This window comes from Trachypithecus francoisi, unplaced genomic scaffold (assembly GCF_009764315.1).
Source record: "Trachypithecus francoisi isolate TF-2019V2 unplaced genomic scaffold, Tfra_2.0 Lachesis_group5, whole genome shotgun sequence".
Lineage (NCBI taxonomy): Eukaryota > Metazoa > Chordata > Mammalia > Primates > Cercopithecidae > Trachypithecus > Trachypithecus francoisi.
The window spans coordinates 82,132,799-82,149,507 of NW_022681470.1; the positions used below are offsets into that span (position 1 = coordinate 82,132,799).

The 16,709-nt window shown below is 42.3% G+C and overlaps 1 long non-coding RNA gene across 1 annotated transcript; it reads right to left on the minus strand.

Moving 5' to 3' along the window:
- Positions 1 to 1,051: 1,051 nt before the first annotated feature.
- LOC117076360 lies at positions 1,052 to 13,736 on the minus strand. Its single transcript, XR_004434342.1, has 3 exons — positions 13,609 to 13,736; positions 9,133 to 9,135; positions 1,052 to 1,084 (listed from the first exon to the last, which is right to left on the minus strand). It is a non-coding gene; the product is annotated as an uncharacterized LOC117076360 (long non-coding RNA).
- Positions 13,737 to 16,709: the final 2,973 nt, after the last annotated feature.

Sequence of the window (16,709 nt, forward strand, 5' to 3'; positions counted from 1 at the left end):
TATTACTGTTGCTACTATTTTTTCTACTGCTATTGCTACTAGTATTCTTACTACTACTACTACTATCTCAATTTGGTAAGGTACCTTATATTTATAAGGCATATTTATTTATTTATGTTTTATTTATTCTTATTTTTTACTTATGTATTCTTTATTTCCTTATATAAATGTATGGAAATGTGCCTTATATTTATAAAAAGCTTTCTTATATGATCTTAACTCATCTTCATCATTCCGTAAATAAGGTAAATCCTTTTTGTTCCCATTTTGAGAAGAAGAAACTGGTGCTTACAGAAACCAAATGATTTGCTCAAGTCCATGTGTATTGAGAGAGAGCTGGGACTAGACCCACTGCTCACTTGGAGTGTAGTGCTGTTTCCATAGAACCACCCACTACTTCTTTGTCCCATCCTCTCCTACAGCCATGGGAGGAGCTGCTGAATGCCTAGTGCTCCTCAGAGTGGATCACAAATACAAGATGAGGAGTGTAGTTTCAGATGTAAGGGCCACATAAAGCCTTGGACACTTGATACAGTTTGGATTTTTATCGTCTCCAAATTTCGTGTTGAAATGTTGGAGGTAGGTCCTGGTGGGAGGTGTTTAAGTCATGGGGTCAGACCCTCATGAATACCTTGGTGCCCTTCCCATGATAATATGTTCATGCAAGACCTCATTGTTAAAAAGAACCTGGGACTTCCCCTGCTACTTCCGCCTCCCTTGCCATGTGACACGCCTGCTGCCTTCACTCTCCACCATAAGTAAAAGGTCCTGACCAGAAGCAGATGCTGGTGCATGCTTGTACAGACTACAGAATCATGAACCAAATAAACTTTTTTTCTTTATAAATTACCCAACCTCAAGTGTTCCTTTATAGCAACACAAAACAGACTAATACAACACTTCAGACATCATTTTGTGTCTTCAGTCTCCTGTCTTAGTGGCTCCATGCTAAAAAGCTTGAGGGCAACATAGTGAGTATATCACCATGGTTCTGGCCCTCAAGAGATTAGGTGACATTACCTGTCCTTTTTCTTGTGCCATTAGCTGCCCTCTTATTATTAAGCAATATCAAAAATTAAGTGATCTCCAACCTATCTTGTGGTTGCCATGGAGTTTGACTGTGTATCTCTTTAGGCTGGTAAAACCGATTGAGACAGTAGTTGGGCAAGGAGGAGCTGCCTGCGATTGCCAACATGGGAAAGAGCTCTCAGCAAGCCCACTAAATGATGCTTTCTAGTGGGAGGGAGCATGGGGCATAGCCACACTGCCTGAGCCTGGCAGCATATTCTAAAGCAGAATCAGGGCCAAACATGTTCAAGGAAGTTTCCAAAGAATCTTGAAATAATTTGGGAAATTTATTTTTTTGAGGAGACAGTATAGAAAATAGAAGAACAGATTGGGATTTGAACAAACCAGCGGCTTTCATATGTTTTCTGACATGACTCACAGTAAGAAATATATTGCAACTCTCTATATGTATATGTAAATCAAACAAGTTTCAGCAAATAATAATTTTATTACATGCTATGTATTCTGATCATTCCATTCCAAACCAATCCATTAAGATAAATGTTAGTTATGACCCACTGAATACATTTAGCACCCATTAATCCAACAATGGGTAGTGACCCACAAATCAAAACATATTGAGATAAACCCTAGTTCAAGTTCTGCTCGTCTACAACTTTTCCATCAGTAAAAGGGAAAAGATGATGCCCTCCTCTAGGTGGTTATGTTAATGAAATGCCACCCTGCATTGCATGAATACAATAGCTGAGCTCTGCGCTTTTTTTCACAACAGTATCCCCTGCAGTGAGTATAGAACCTAGTGAACAGAACGTGCTCAATATGTGGTAGCTATTATCACTACCTGGCTGTTGGAAGCATGTAGACCACATTAGGGCATCTGCAGTGGGATACAGGGCAGGAGACTTGAGACTTACCATTCTGTGGGCCAATATGAGGAGCAGTATTACAGAGGTTGTTGTAATCAACCAGTTAGCTAAATCTGTATCTATCAAGTGTAAGACCTTGGAGCAAGACCAGGCAGGAATCAAAAGGAACCCTATTTTCTGTAGTCCCACTTACTAGGAGTTTACGTGGTTGAAGTGACACAAAAAAACACTAGGAGATGAGTAATGGCACCAGACAAACTAATCAGTACTGTACACAGAGGACACAGGGATAAAGACTGGAGGACAGAGAATGCCAGCATTTTTGAGTTGATGCAATTTTAGTACACAATTGACTGAGAATATAATAAGACAGCTCCAAGGAATATATTAATGATTAGATGAATCTATATGTTATTATTCTCTATAGAATGTGTATATATTTCGTACTTAGTACGTAGACAATGGATCTGAGGACTCCTAACAATGCCAGGGAGACATCGAGGTCTTACTGCTAAGAGAAAGGGCTTTGAAATCATTCTGATGTGGGTTTGTCCCAGTTCTAACACTTTCTAGGTCTGTGGCCTTTGGCAGATGACAACCTCGGAGTCTCCCAACCTGCTAAATGGGGCTGGTAACTATACCTCCCAACAGTGTCTTTGGGATGATTAAATAGACGAAGGTGTGTAGAGCTCTCAGCAGGGCTTCCGGCAGAGTGAATTTTCAAGAAAGTTAACTGGTGCTCTTGTTGCTGCCTTTCAAGGGCCACGGCCCTTAGCAGTAGGAGATGAAAGAAGGGGAAAACACAGCCAGGTGGCTGGCTTCCTCTGGCCCCAAAAGCATGTGGTTCTCTCAAAAGTCCTGCAGCCCTGCACAGACATTAGTCATCCTGTAGCAGAGAAGGTAGGAGGCAGCAGAAATTGTTTTCAAGATGGAGGGAATCTGGCAGAAAGAGGTTGCACTGAAGTTTCGCATCTTAAAGAAAGTGGAAAAGTTGAGCCACACTGAAAAGAGAACAAAACAACAATGGGTTTAAGCTCTGATTTCTCCACTTCATGAACTCTGTGATCCTTGGCAAGTCACAGAAACCATTTTGAGGTCCAATTTCCTCATCAATAAAGGGAGGATAACAACGCCTTCCAGGAACTCTTGGAGGGTGACAGAGGTGAGGGAGATGCAAAGAGAGTACAGTGAACAGTGTTATTTTTGGTGACACAAAGTGGGTATAGTCAGCTTGTACTTTTTCCCAGAATAATGCTGTATGTGTAATGCAACCCTGGATATATCTGCTTTCAATGTCCTTGTATCCTCCTGCCCTGCACTACTCTGCTTGCCTCACTCTCTCTCCTAATGAACTGAACTCCCACCTCCACACCAGTACCTGTCCCACCCTTGGGAATTGCTTCTTCCTGCCTCAGGTGCTTCTCCAGCCCTGCCTGTGAGCCTGGAAAACTGACTTCATCCTTGCCTTTCTTAATTAAATCCCACCCAGCCCTACACAGGTACGAATGCTACGTATTTAAAGCTCTTTTCCAGGGGATGAACTACTGAGGGGCCCAAAGGGGCTCTAATCTGTTTTGTGGGAGGATACATGTGAAGGAGAGGGACCCACAGAAGGAGAGCCACACATACCCCAAGCAAACAGCTGCCATCCATCGTAGGCGAGGTGGAGCTAAGGAGCTTGGTCTCGGGTGGCCACACTGATGCTGGTCTGGAGGCAGTCATGGGTTCTTCACATCCAGCTACTCACTGTTAGGAAGATGGTTTTGGGGAGTGAGAGGCCTGCCCTGGGGAGACAGCTGTTGACCACCATCAGGAAACAGGGCGCTCTCTGAATGACATGGGAATCCAATGGATGACTTCTAGTTCATCAGCACCTCTAGTGACAACCTACAAAGCTAATTAGATTAAATATGGCCACACAATCTTTGCAACAATTCCCATCCGAAGGGGGAGTCTTATTTCTCTATTCCTTTGAGTCTGGTTTGACCTTGTGACTTGTTTTGACCATTAGAGTGTGTCATATGTGGCATACTATAACGTATAAGGCTTGGCCTCGAGAGGCTTTGCAGTTTCTGTTCTTACTCACTTGTAATGTTGCCACCCTGAAATTGTCAAACTGTGAAGAGGACTGGGATTAAAGACCACATGGTCCAGCCACCCAATTCAGCCCAGCCCCATGCCATCCCATTGGTTTTATGTGGCAGCCTGAGCTAGTCCAGGCAAGACTGGCAGAAGAGCCACCCAGTCAATTCACAGAATTGTGAAAAATAGTAAATCACTTAAGCCACTAAATCTGGGGCTAGTTTGTTATGTAGCAGTAGCTAACTGATATGGGCACACCTGTAAATTAACAGAGAAATGTGATGTGTGGGCCTAGCTGGCAGCTAGTCCAAGAGATTTAGGGGTAGGACAGGCTCAGAAGCCAGACTGAGTGGTTTAAGTGGCTCATTTCACATCAATGTAGTAAAGTGTAGGTCATGCCACAGGCCCCAGGGCTGAGATCTCAGCGGCTGAGCTGGTTCTCCATTCTCACTTAGGGAATCCAGCTGTCAGTTGGGTTCTAGTCTTATGCTCTAGCATGCATTTCTTCTGCATGGGCTTGGGTCAACATCTATGGGTCTGCTTCTTTCACTGTTAAATTAGGATGATGGCAGTGATCTTTCAGTTCTGTTATGATCTTGGGCAAAGGACTTTCCTTCTTTGAGCTTCTGTTTCCTTGTTAAAGTGAGAGGTTGGACTAATTGTTCTTCTGTGTCACTTTCAGCAATGAGTTTGTTTCTTTGATTTCTTGACAGGAACACTTTGTGGTTTTTTTATTAACTTAATATATCAAATGCTAAGTGTTGGGGAGGAACTATATTATACCTCAGCTTTAAAACCATTTTATGTGCTTTGTCAGTTTAAAACTTATATTCTAATCAATGTGAATTGTAATACCTCAAAAAGATGCATTTTTGGTAATGTGAGCAACTAGCATCTGTATTATATTTTTTAACTTTTTTTTGAAATAATTTCAGGCTTAAAAAGCACAGCACAAAGAATTCCCATATACCCTTCATTCAGATTTCTCCCAAATTAACATTTTACCACAATTGCTCAATCATTTATTCTCTGTCCACAGAAACACACACACACACACACACAGTTATTTTTCTAAGATGTTTGAGAGTAAACATTGACCTCTATATATTTGAGTATATAGAGGTCAGTACTTCCCTAAAAACATGGACATTCTCTCACTGAACCACAGTGCAATTATCAAAATCACAGAATTAACATTGTCACAATTCTAATGAAGGACCTTGCTTAAGTTTTGCCAATTGTCCTACTAACATCCTTTCCTTGGTCCCTGATCACATGCTGCATTGACTTGTCTTATCTTCTTAGTCTTCTTAATACAGAAGAGTTCCTTGGTCTGTCTTTGTCCTTCCTGACCTTGAAACTTTGAAACAGTACTGGCCAATAGTTATCTACAGCATAGCCCTCAAGTTGGATTTGTCTGATGTTTCTTTTTTTTTTTCTCAAATTTCTATTTATTTAGAAAATTTAAAACATACTTCTAAATAATGGGTCAAAGAAGAAATTATAATGGAAATTAAATATAGATTTGATTGACAATCAAAATACTGCATGCCAAATCTTTTTTTATTTTTATTTATTTATTTATTTATTTATTTATTATACTTTAAGTTCTAGGGTACATGTGCATAACGTGCAGGTTTGTTACATATGTATACTTGTGCCATGTTGGTGTGCTGCACCCATCCATTCGTCAGCACCCATCAATTCATCATTTTTATCATGTATAACTCCCCAATGCAATCCCTCCCCCAAGCCCCCTCCCCATGATAGGCCCCAGTGTGTGATGTTCCCCTTCCCGAGTCCAAGTGATCTCATTGTTCAGTTCCCACCTATGAGTGAGAACATGTGGTGTTTGGTTTTCTGTTCTTGTGATAGTTTGCTAAGAATGATGGTTTCCAGCTGCATCCATGTCCCTACAAAGGATGCAAACTCATCCTTTTTGATGGCTGCATAGTATTCCATGGTGTATATGTGCCACATTTTCTTAATCCAGTCTGTCACAGATGGACATTTGGGTTGATTCCAAGTCTTTGCTATTGTGAATAGTGCCGCAATAAACATACGTGTGCATGTGTCTTTATAGCAGCATGATTTATAATCCTTTGGGTATATACCCAGTAGTGGGATGGCTGGGTCATATGGTACATCTAGTTCTAGATCCTTGAGGAATTGCCATACTGTTTTCCATAATGGTTGAACTAGTTTACAATCCCACCAACAGTGTAAAAGTGTTCCTATTTCTCCACATCCTCTCCAGCACCTGTTGTTTCCTGACTTTTTAGTGATTGCCATTCTAACTGGTGTGAGATGGTATCTCATTGTGGATTTGATTTGCATTTCTCTGATGGTGAGTGATGATGAGCATTTTTTCATGTGTCTGTTGGCTGTATGAATGTCTTCTTTTGAGAAATGTCTGTTCATATCCTTTGCCCACTTTTTGATGGGGTTGTTTTTTTCTTGTATATTTGTTTGAGTTCTTTGTAGATTCTGGATATTAGCCCTTTGTCAGATGAGTAGATTGCAAAAATGTTCTCCCATTCTGTAGGTTGCCTGTTCACTCTGATGGTAGTTTCTTTTGCTGTGCAGAAGCTCTTTAGTCTAATCAGATCCCATTTGTCAATTTTGGCTTTTGCTGCCATTGCTTTTGGTGTTTTAGACATGAAGTCCTTGCCCATGCCTATGTCCTGAATGGTACTACCTAGATTTTCTTCTAGGGTTTTTATGGTATTAGGTCTAACATTTAAGTCTCTAATCCATCTTGAATTAATCTTCGTATAAGGAGTAAGGAAAGGATCCAATTTCAGCTTTCTACTTATGGCTAGCCAATTTTCCCAGCACCATTTATTGAATAGGGAATCCTTTCCCCATTTCTTGTTTCTCTCAGGGTTGTCAAAGATCAGATGGCTGTAGATGTGTGGTATTATTTCTGAGGGCTCTGTTCTGTTCCATTGGTCTATATCTCTGTTTTGGTCCCAGTACCATGCTGTTTTGGTTACTGTAGCCTTGTAGTATAGTTTGAAGTCAGGTAGCGTGACGCCTCCAGCTTTGTCCTTTTGACTTAGGATTGTCTTGGCAATGTGGGCTCTTTTTGGTTCCATATGAACTTTAAAGCAGTTTTTTCCAATTCTGTGAAGAAAGTCATTGGTAGCTTGATGGGGATGGCATTGAATCTATAAATAACCTTGGGCAGTATGGCCATTTTCATGATATTGATTCTTCCTATCCATGAGCATGGTATGTTCTTCCATTTGTTTGTGTCCTCTTTGATTTCACTGAGCAGTGGTTTGTAGTTCTCCTTGAAGAGGTCCTTTACATCCCTTGTAAGTTGGATTCCTAGGTATTGATTCTCTTTGAAGCAATTGTGAATGGAAGTTCATTCATGATTTGGCTCTCTGTTTGTCTGTTACTGGTGTATAAGAATGCTTGTGATTTTTGCACATTAATTTTGTATCCTGAGACTTTGCTGAAGTTGCTTATCAGCTTAAGGAGATTTTGGGCTGAGACAATGGGGTTTTCTAAATATACAATCATGTCATCTGCAAACAGGGACAATTTGACTTCTTCTTTTCCTAACTGAATACCCTTGATTTCTTTCTCTTGCCTGATTGCCCCAGCCAGAACTTCCAACACTATGTTGAATAGGAGTGGTGAGAGAGGGCATCCCTGTCTTGTGCCAGTTTTCAAAGGGAATTTTTCCAGTTTTTGCCCATTCAGTATGATATTGGCTGTGGGTTTGTCATAAATAGCTCTTATTATTTTGAGGTACGTTCCATCAATACCAAATTTATTGAGCGTTTTTAGCATGAAGGGCTGTTGAATTTTGTCAAAAGCCTTTTCTGCATCTATTGAGATAATCATGTGGTTCTTGTCTTTGGTTCTTTTTATATGCTGGATTACATTTATTGATTTGCGAATGTTGAACCAGCCTTGCATCCCAGGGATGAAGCCCACTTGATCATGGTGGATAAGCTTTTTGATGTGCTGCTGAATCCGGTTTGCCAGTATTTTATTGAGGATTTTTGCATTGATGTTCATCAGGGATATTGGTCTAAAATTCTCTTTTTTTGTTGTGTCTCTGCCAGGCTTTGGTATCAGGATGATGTTGGCCTCATAAAATGAGTTAGGGAGGATTCCCTCTTTTTCTATTGATTGGAATAGTTTCAGAAGGAATGGTACCAGCTCCTCCTTGTACCTCTGGTAGAATTCAGCTGTGAATCCATCTGGTCCTGGACTTTTTTTGGTGGGTAGGCTATTAATTGTTGCTTCAATTTCAGAGCCTGCTATTGGTGTATTCAGGGATTCAACTTCTTCCTGGTTTAGTCTTGGGAGAGTGTAAGTGTCCAGGAAATTATCCATTTCTTCTAGATTTTCTAGTTGATTTGCGTAGAGGTGTTTATAGTATTCTCTGATAGCTTGTATTTCTGTGGGGTCGGTGGTGATATCCCCTTTATCATTTTTTATTGTGTATTTGATTCCTCTCTCTTTTCTTCTTTATTAGTCTTGCTAGCAGTCTCTCAATTTAGTTGATTTTTTTCAAAAAACCAACTCCTGGATTCATTGATTTTTTGGAGGTTTTTTGTGTCTCTATCTCCTTCAGTTCTGCTCTGATCTTAGTTATTTCTTGCCTTCTGCTAGCTTTTGAATGTGTTTGCCCTTGCCTCTCTAGTTCTTTTAATTGTGATGTTAGAGTGTCAATTTTAGATCTTTCCTGCTTTCTCTTGTGGGCATTTAGTGCTATAAATTTCCCTCTACACACTGCTTTAAATGTGTCCCAGAAATTCTGGTATGTTGTATCTTTGTTCTCATTGGTTTCAAAGAACATCTTTATTTCTGCTTTCATTTCGTTATGTACCCAGTAGTCATTCAGGAGCAGGTTGTTCAGTTTCCATGTAGTTGAGCGGTTTTGATTGAGTTTCTTAGTCCTGAGTTCTAGTTTGATTGCACTGTGGTCTGAGAGACAGTTTGTTATAATTTCTGTTCTTTTCAATTTTCTGAGGAGTGCTTTACTTCCAACTATGTGGTCAATTTTGAAATAAGTGTGATGTGGTGCTGAGAAGAATGTATATTCTGTTGATTTGGGGTAGAGAGTTCTATAGATGTCTATTAGGTCCGCTTGGTGCAGAGATGAGTTCAATTCCTGGATATCCTTGTTAACTTTCTGTCTCAGTGATCTGTCTAATGTTGACAGTGGAGTGTTGAAGTCTCCCATTATTATTGTATGGGAGTCTAAGTCTCTTTGTAAGTCTCGAAGGACTTGCTTTATGAATGTGGGTGCTCCTGTATTGGGTGCATAGATATTTAGGAGAGTTAGCTCTTCCTGTTGAATTGATCCCTTTACCATTATGTAATGGCCTTCTTTGTCTCTTTTGATCTTTGATGGTTTAAAGTCTGTTTTATCAGAGACTAGGATTGCAACCCCTGCTTTTTTTTGTTCTCCATTTGCTTGGTAAATCTTCCTCCATCCCTTTATTTTGAGCCTATGTATGTCTCTGCATGTGAGATGGGTCTTCTGAATACAGCAGACTGATGGGTCTTGACTCTTTATCCAGTTTGCCAGTCTGTGTCTTTTAATTGGAGGATTTAGTCCATTTACATTTAAGGTTAATATTGTTATGTGTGAGCTTGATCCTGCCATTATGATATTAACTGGTTATTTTTTGCTCGTTAGTTGATGCAGTTTCTTCCTACCCTCGATGGTCTTTACATTTTGGCATGTTTTTGCAATGGCTGGTACCGGTTGTTCCTTTCCATGTTTAGGGCTTCCTTCAGGGTGTCTTGTAAGGCAGGCCTGGTGGTGACAAAATCTCTAAGCATTTGCTTATCTGTAAAGGATTTTATTTCTCCTTCGCTTATGAAACTTAGTTTGGCTGGATATGAAATTCTGGGTTGAAAATTCTTTTCTTTAAGAACGTTGAATATTGGCCCCCACTCTCTTCTGGCTTGTAGAGTTTCTGCCGAGAGATCTGCTGTTAGTCTGATGGGCTTCCCTTTGTGGGTAACCTGACCTTTCTCTCTGGCTGCCCTTAAGATTTTTTCCTTCATTTCAACTTTGGTGAATCTGGCAATTATGTGTCTAGGAGTTGCTCTTCTGGAGGAGTATCTTTGTGGCGTTCTCTGTATTTCCTGAATTTGAATGTTGGCCTGCCCTACTAGGTTGGGGAAGTTCTCCTGGATGATATCCTGAAGAGTGTTTTCCAACTTGGTTCCATTTTCCCCCTCACTTTCAGGCACCCGAATCAGATGTAGATTTGGTCTTTTTACATAATCCCATACTTCTTGCAGGCTTTGTTCATTTCTTTTTCTTCTTTTTTCTTTTGGTTTCTCTTCTCGCTTCATTTCATTTTTGTGATCCTCAATCGCTGATACTCTTTCTTCCAGTTGATCGAGTCGGTTACTGAAGCTTGTGCATTTGTCACGTATTTCTCGTGTCATGGTTTTCATCTCTGTCATTTCGTTTATGACCTTCTCTGCATTAATTAGTCTAGCTGTCAATTCTTCCACTCTTTTTTCAAGATTTTTAGTTTCTTTGCACTGGGTATGTAATTCCTCCTTTAGCTCTGAGAAGTTTGATGGACTGAAGCCTTCTTCTCTCATCTCGTCAAAGTCATTCTCTGACCAGCTTTGATCCGTTGCTGGCGATGGGCTGCGCTCCTTTGCAGTGGGAGATGCACTCTTATTTTTTGAATTTCCAGCTTTTCTGCCCTGCTTCTTCCCCATCTTTGTTCCTTTTATCTGTCTCTGGTGTTTGATGATGGTGACGTACTGATGGGGTTTTGGTATAGGTGTCCTTCCTCTTTGATAGTTTTCCTTCTGACAGTCAGGACCCTCAGCTGTAGGTCTGTTGGAGATTGCTTGAGGTCCACTCCAGACCCTGTTTGCCTGGGTATCAGCAGCAGAGGTTGCAGAAGATAGAACAGCGAGTGTAGCTGTCTGATTCTTCCTTTGGAAGCTTCCTCTCAGGGGTGTACTCCACCCTGTGAGGTGTGGGGTGTCAGACTGCCCCTAGTGGGGGATGTCTCCCAGTTAGGCTACTCAGGGGTCAGGGACACACTTGAGCAGGCAGTCTGTCCGTTCTCAGATCTCAACCTCCGTGTTAGGAGATCCACTGCTCTCTTCAAAGCTGTCAGACAGAGTCGTTTGCGTCTGCAGAGGTTCTGCTGCTTTTTTGTTGTTGTTATTTATCTGTGCCCTGTCCCCAGAGGTGGAGTCTACAGAGACAGGCAGGTTTCCTTGAGCTGCTGTGAGTTCCACCCAGTTCGAGCTTCCCAGCGGCTTTGTTTACCTACTTAAGCCTCAGCAATGGCGGGCGCGCCACCCCCAGCCTCGTGGCTGACTTGAGGTTAGATCGTAGACTGCTGTGTTAGCAATGAGGGAGGCTCCGTGGGAGTGGGACCCTCCTGGCCAGGTGTGGGATATATTCTCCTGGTGTGCCCGTTTGCTTAAAGCGCAGTATTGGGGTGGGAGTTACCCGATTTTCCAGGTGTTGTGTGTCTCAGTTCCCCTGGCTAGGAAAAGGGATTCTCTTTCCCCTTGCGCTTCCCAGGTGAGGCGATGCCTCGCCCTGCTTCAGCTCTCGCTGGTCGGGCTGCAGCAGCTGACCAGCACCGATTGTCCGGCACTCCCCAGTGAGATGACCCCAGTACCTTAGTTGAAAATGCAGAAATCACCGGTCTTCTGTGTCGCTCGCGCTGGGAGTTGGCGACTGGAGCTGTTCCTATTCGGCCATCTTCTGATGTTTCTTTAGGCTTAGATTCAGGTTATGCATTTTTGGCAAGAATACCAAAGAAGTGATGCTTTGTTCTTCTCAGTGCATGTCAGGAGTCATAGCCTGTCAATTATTTTGATTACCAGTGATGTTGACTTTGACCATGTGATTAAGGTGCTGTCAGCCAGATTTCTAAATTGTAAAGTTAACGTTTTTCCCTTTCCAATTAATAAGTAGTTTAGGGGTAAATACTTTGAAACTATTAAAAATCCTGTTTCTCATGCTTTCTCCCACTACACTTATTTGTGAATGAGTCTAGCCTGAAGCAATTATTACTGTGGTGGCTTACAATGGTGATTGTCTAATTCTATTATTTCTGCTACATGTATTAGAAAAGCTGTTCCTTCTTTCCATCTATTTACACATTTATATCAATACAGATTCATAAATTCCTTTGTTTTATTGGATATAGTCCATTGTTGGTGGTGGTGGTGGTGTTCAAATTGCCCCATATTGGGCCAGTGGGAACCCCTTTAAGCTCCTCCCCTATTGTTTTGACAAGCCCTCATCCTGTTTTAAGCTTTCCTTAGCTTCTGACATCACAAGATGTTCCAGGCTTATCTTGTATTTTCAATGCCCCACCCCTGGAATTAGCTATTTCTCAAAGAAGCCCTGGTTCTTCTGAATGGAAAATGGTCTTAAGAAATCAAGTTCTAGGCTGGGGTGCAGTGGCTCATGCCTATAATTCCAGCATTTTGGAAGGCCAACGCAGGTGGATCACTTGAGGCCAGGAGTTCAAGACCAGCCTGGCCAATGCAGTGAAACCCTGTCTCTACTAAAAATACAAAAATTAGTTGGGTATTGTGGCACACAACTTTAATCTCAGCTACTGGGGAGGCTGAGGCATGAGAATTGCTTGAACCTAGGAGACGGAAGTTGCAGTGAGCTGAGTTCACACCACCAACAGAGCAAGACTGTCTCAAAAAAAAGAAAGAAAAAGAAAAAGAAAAAAATCAAGTTCTAGACACTAAGTATGCTAATTGGCTTTCCCTTTCTTTGGTGTCATTGTTTCTAGGCCCCCTAAGCAATCAGAGCTAGAAAAATATTTCTTATGTATTTATCAATGTACACACACGTATTCATTTCTACATTTGTGCATGTGTGTCTGTGTGTGGGGTGAGAGAGAGAATGAGCACTATGAGTCTAAAGTCATACTGATATCTCCCTAATTCCCCCTCCAAAACCATAGGGTTCATTCTATTTTCCTCACTTTATTTATTTGTAACTCTTTGCCAACAGTGAGAAAGGTGGTTCTCTCATTATCTGCACTATATTTAATTACTATTTTTTTTGAGACGGAGTCTCGCTCTGTCGCCCAGGCTGGAGTGCAGTGGCTGGATCTCAGCTCACTGCAAGCTCCGCCTCCAGGGTTCATGCCATTCTCCTGCCTCAGCCTCCCAAGTAGCTGGGACTACAGGCGCCCGCCACCTTGCCTGGCTAGTTTTTGTATTTAATAGAGACGGGGTTTCACCGTGTTCACCAGGATGGTCTCGATCTCCTGACCTCATGATCCGCCCATCTCGTCCTCTCAAAGTGCTGGGATTACAGGCTTCAGCCACCGCGCCCGGCTGTATTTAATTATTTGCGCAGTCTTACAATACACTTAGGGGAGTTTTGGAATTGGTAACGTATACCACTCTGAAAACAAATCTAACTTGAGTACATTACAGTGCTTCAAAATGTGTTCCTTATATTTGTTCTGCACCCTCAGATCCCCTTTCTAAGTTTAGTTATTTTACTCATTTGGAATATAGTTGGAGTTGTTTGTTTCTGTTTGTATTCCATTTTGAATTCCCTTAACTTGCCCCAGTCCTTGATGATTTTGCTTATTTTTTTGAGTATGCAAAATATTATGGAAGTCAGAACTAGGCCAGGTGTGGCTCATCCCCGTCATCCCAGCACTTTGGAAGGCCAAGGCAGGTGGCCAGGCACTTGAGGCCAGGAGTTTGAGACCAGTCAGGCCTACATGGCCAAACCTCATCTCTACTAAAAATACAAAAGTCAGTCGGATGTGGTGGCATGCTCCTGTCATCCCAGCTACTCAGGAGGCTGAGGCATGAGAATTGCTTGAATCCTGGGAGGCAGAGGTTGCAGTGAGCTGAGATCGTGCCACTGTACTCCAGCCTGGGCAACAGAGCGAGACCCTGTCTCCAAAATAAATAAACAAATTAATTAAATTAACTGAAAGTCAGAACTATACAAAATACTGAGAAAAGTGTTTACCCCTCTCCCCCCAATCTTTTCTACCCCATTCCCATCCTCCCACCCTTTCCAATCTCTTCCTACCACTTCTGCGGGTAACCAATCTCATTTTTTTCTGGTTATCCTCCTTGTGATTCTCTTTTGCCAAATTAGTAGATACACGTATAATTTCCAGTCCCTTCTTTCTTACACAAAAGACAGCTTACTATGGATACTCTTTTGTGCTTTGCTTTTCTCACTTAGCACGGTGTCCTGCGAAGCGCTCCACTTCAGTTTGTACAGCTGCAGGCTACTCCATTGCACTTCTGCTCATTCAACAATTCTCCAACATATGGGCATTTAGATGGTTGCTGCTCTGCCACCTAGAACCCGCTGCTCACTGCCAGAGCTCCTGGCCTTCCTGCTGTCTACCCTTGAGTGTCACCTTCCCTGGATTCCTCACTGTCTGATCCAGCCCTTCAAGGCCTCAGTAGAGGCCAGGAGTGAGGGCTTGCTCCACCAGAGCTGCCTATGGGCACCCCTCGACTTTGAGTGAGTCCAGGACTGGCAGCAGCAGGGTTCACTGGCTTGACAAAGTACCTGGCCAAGAGTGCAAAGTGCAAAACATAAACAGGACCTAAAGGAGGAGGGTTGAGAGTTGGGAGAGGTGAAAAAGCGGGTGGTCAAACTGGAAGGTAAAAAGGATCAGAAACCAGAGAAACAAGTACTAGTTGAAATGAGTCAGGGAGAAATGAGTCTGGGTGTTGAAGTTTTGATCAAGAACTATATTATGAGATTTTCTGGGCTGAAGCATCTGAACTCTACCAGATACCCACAGCTGTGTTCGGTGTAACTATAGGGACCCTGCAGTCCACTGGCTCCTGGTGACCATGACTTGCTGTGTCGTGTGTCTGTGCACTCCAGCTTGGCCAGTCTGGACCCATTCTGGAACAAGAAGTACCCTGCTGGCTTCTGTCCCACCCCAGAGAACTGGCCTATTTCCATTCGCTGTTTCCCAGGTGAGGCCATAAGCACTAGGCTCTGCTTGGTGGAATTCTGAGCAGTGCAGTTCCCTTCCATGATCAGTACCACTCTCTGTGGAACAGGAAAGCCAACTTTGCAGATAAGAAGATGGGAACTTGTTAAGGTGACTTGCTCAAGGTCACCCAGCTACTTTGTGACACAGAATCAACTTCTCCATTAGGTATAGTAGGTGCAGTGACTAAGACCCATGACACTTTCAGAGGTCTGCGAAAACCTTTTTATTTTCATTTTTTTTAAATCAAAAGGAAGAAAAGAATATAATTCTAATCATAATGAATATGTGATAATGAATTCAGCCTGGATTATATTCATCTCTATACCAACACAGTTGTAAAATACAATCATTAATACTTTTGAATGGAGGAGGAGAATTGCAAAGGCACAGAACTGACTAGAGTCCCTGAAAGTCATAGCGTGGCCCTGTAGTGGCAGAGTGGAGACCAGAAAGTTCCCCATTCTGCATGCAGTGTTCTTTGGCCTTAACCAGTGAGGGTCACTACTTCTTGGGTCTTTAAAAACAGGAATCTGAGGGCAGTGTCCATCAGAGTCACACAGGGACGAAGAGAGGAAACTTCCCCTCCCTAGCAGAGGTCTTCATTCCCATCCCCTACGGTATTGCCAGGAGCCTCAGGCCCCAGGTCAGGAGTGCATGTGGGAGGGGAGGACAGGTTACCACTGTGGCTATGTGGCCCCAGCGTGTGTTTTGAGTATATATTGACCATATATTGAAATGTACATACATCCAGTTACTCTTACTTGCTATTAGCCTTTGGAAGATTTTTAATCTGTAAAACAGAGATAATAATAATTATATGGTTTGGCTGTGTTCTCACCCAAATCTCATTTTGAATTATAGCTCCCATAATTCCCAAGTGTTGTGGGAGGGACCCAGTGGGAGGTAATTGAATCATGGGAGTGGGTCTTTCTTGTGCTGTTCTCATGATAGTGAATTAAGTCTCATGAGATCTGATGGTTTTATAAAGAGTTTCCCTGCACAAGTTCTCTCTCTTTGCCTGCTGCCATCCATATAAGGCACGACTTGTTCTTCCTTGCCTCCCACCATGATTGTGAGGCCTCCCAAGCCACATGGAACTATGAGTTTATTAAACCTGTTTTTCTTTATAAACTACCCAGTCTCAGGTATGTCTTTATGAGCAGCATGGAAATGGACTAATACAATTTCCCTCACATAATAGTTCAGAAGGTGAAATGAAGTAAAGTGGGCCAAGTCCTGAGTGCTCTTCTATGCAGCAGGTGAAGTTAGCTCTTTTCCTCCCTCCTGTGTGCTTGCCACAGACTGGGCACAGGGATCAGTGTCTCTCTCCCTCGCTCTCCCCATTCTTCCCTCTCTCTATCCCCTGTCTTTGGCTGCCTGCAGCTATCTGTGCTGAAGTTCTTATTGCCTTCTGTTGTACCTGTGACAAGTGGAATGTGAGAACACTCCACTGGATTCGTTTTAGATTATAAATAGAAGAATTATTTAATTTTTTTTCAAGTCACTTGCATTTACCCCAACAGTTTGTTACTGAAACATGCAGTCCTGAACACAACAGGACTTGACAATAGAAAATGTAGCCTGAAGAATAAGTAATTATTTGCCACAAAGAACCAAAATAACCACATCAGGTAGACACCGGGGGACGTTTGTCAGGTTTCGATCAGCGCTGCTGGGTAGTGGAGAGGGAGAGGTAATTATAAATGTGACTTCACATGGCTTGATGCCGTTGCCCTCCATGTCCTTT